We start from the raw sequence: 2220 nt of genomic DNA on the forward strand, positions 1-2220 counted from the left end.
CCCCTCCGCTCGGTCCCGCCAGTCGCCCTGACCCCGGCCTTCCGCCTACCTCACCTCGGCCTCCCGGGAAGGACGCAGCGACACAACCTGAGGAGTCCTCGACCCCGCCCTTACCCGGCTCGGCTTCCCAAGAGCGTGGGCCCTCCCCACCCCCAGAGCCTGGTTTTGGAAAGGTCCAGAGCTTGGGCGCGGAGAGGAGGGAGGAGGGGCCAGGGCGGGGTCTGGCGGGGAGGAGGGACAGAGGCGAGAGGTGGGACTACAGGACAGAGGAGAGTGGCTTACACCAGTATGGAGTTGGGGGCGGGGCGGGTGAGTGGTGATGCCAAGGGAAAAAAGGACGCTAGACAGCTGTGGAAGGCAGTGGAGGCCTCAGAGAGCCGGAGCCCGGGCAGCGCTCCAAAGCCGGAGGGGCTGTAGGCGGGGCTGGCGGGGAACGTGCCTGGAGGAGGCGGACCCGGAAGCACAGCAGGGAGGAGGGGGTCTAGGAGAGCCACTCTGGGGAGGAGCCGGAAGGAGGCGGGCCCTAAAGGAGGGCCGAGTGGGTGGTGCTTGAGGTGGGCGAGGCTTGAAGACAGCACCCAAAGCTGTAGTCTGGGGGCAGTGCTAGAGCGATCCCGGAAAGGCGAGAAGCGTCAGGGACTTGACCTGAGTGACTGTCTTCCCTAGCTGCCAAAGCAGAGACTGTGCAGAGGCTGCGGTGAGGGTAGTCTGGGGAGGAGGTGCCACTCTTCCAAAAACATATAGTAATAAGGTTGGTTATATTCAAATAGCTTTACCTTTCTGGGGTGCAGAAGATCTTATTTTCGATCTTGGTAGTAGGCCTCCTTCCTAAACATTTCTCCTGTTCGGAATCTCACGCTTGAATCAGCATTCCAGCCTCTAGGGTCTCCCACTATCACCAGCTGTATGGGTCCTTGTTTTTAGTAATAATGGAAGTAAAAACTAAAGCACACATTTACAGGAAAAAGCTATAGTTAGAAAGTAAGAGAAAAGGCCGAAGGCCAGCTTTTAAGGATTAGCTGGTGGGCTGAGATCCAGGTGATCATTATCTCTATAGGTTTTAGCTCTGGAATCCTCATGGCTGAGGGATAGTTTCTTCCCATGAAAAAATTGCCTCTGTTGTGGTGTCACATGGGTCTGTGCTTTTTCTGGTATCCCGGTGATATCAGGTTTAGACTTCTGGGTTTTAAAGGCCCTGTAAATCCTTTATCTTGATGTCCTCAGTACTAAAGGGAGATGTAAATTCAGGGCCAGTGAACCTGTAGCCAGTTTTTAGGTAGACACTCCCTAAATGATTAACATACCTATATGAAGATTAAGAGATTTGACCAGAAGATTTAAACTAACAAAGGATACAAAATGAAGGTGCTCTGCCTTGCACGTGCAAGAATCCAAGTTTGATCCTCTGAACAACAACAACAAAAAAAGAAATGAAGGTGCTTTTAATTACCTGTTGTGTTTCTGGAGGCCTAAATGAAGTCACAGTTTTTAGCAAAAAAAAAGAAAAGAAAAGAAAAGAAAAAAAAATTGTACTTCTAATATATAACAAGGGTCCAGGAGTCTGCCTGTCCTGTCCCTATAGTGATCTCTGAATGCCTCCCTCTCTCTCTCTCTCTCTCTCTCTCTCTCTCCCTCTCTCTCTCTCTCTCTCTCTCCCCTTCACACACACACACACACACACTCTTCTCCAAAATAGCCACAGGGCTCCTCTGATAGCACAGGAGGATCAGTGCTGTCAGCAGTCATATTTTCCACCACCTCTTCCGACCTGTGATTTCATGATTGTATTCTTCACATCACTTTCCACAGAACCTGCCTGAGAGACAGGATTCCCAAGACTGCAACAGAGTTTGAGCTGAGTGTCGTGTCTCTACCAGACCACCAGTAATGACTACTGTTCTGTTGTTTAACAACCTATCATCTCTCAGCCTTTTGGCAAAAGGAAGACAGAGAGTGACATTAGAGAGCAAGGCCTGGAACATTCTTCCCCCAAACCTCTGTCTACATAGCACCTCTGAGAGGTCTTCCTTAAACATCCCACCTAGCGGGTTGGTCTCTTGTTCTGTCATTTTTTTGTCCATTTGTGTTTTTGTCTGTCTCTACCACTAGAATGGTTCTATGAATAGAAATAGAAAGTTCTATGAGAATTTTTTTAAGTGGGGATTGAACCCAGGACCTCAGGTGTGGTGCCACTGATCTAAATCCCCAGCCTTAGGAGAC

The sequence above is a fragment of the Fukomys damarensis genome, unplaced genomic scaffold (genome assembly GCF_012274545.1).
Source record: "Fukomys damarensis isolate Sample0158 unplaced genomic scaffold, DMR_v1.0_HiC HiC_scaffold_22, whole genome shotgun sequence".
NCBI classification, from domain to species: Eukaryota; Metazoa; Chordata; class Mammalia; order Rodentia; family Bathyergidae; genus Fukomys; species Fukomys damarensis.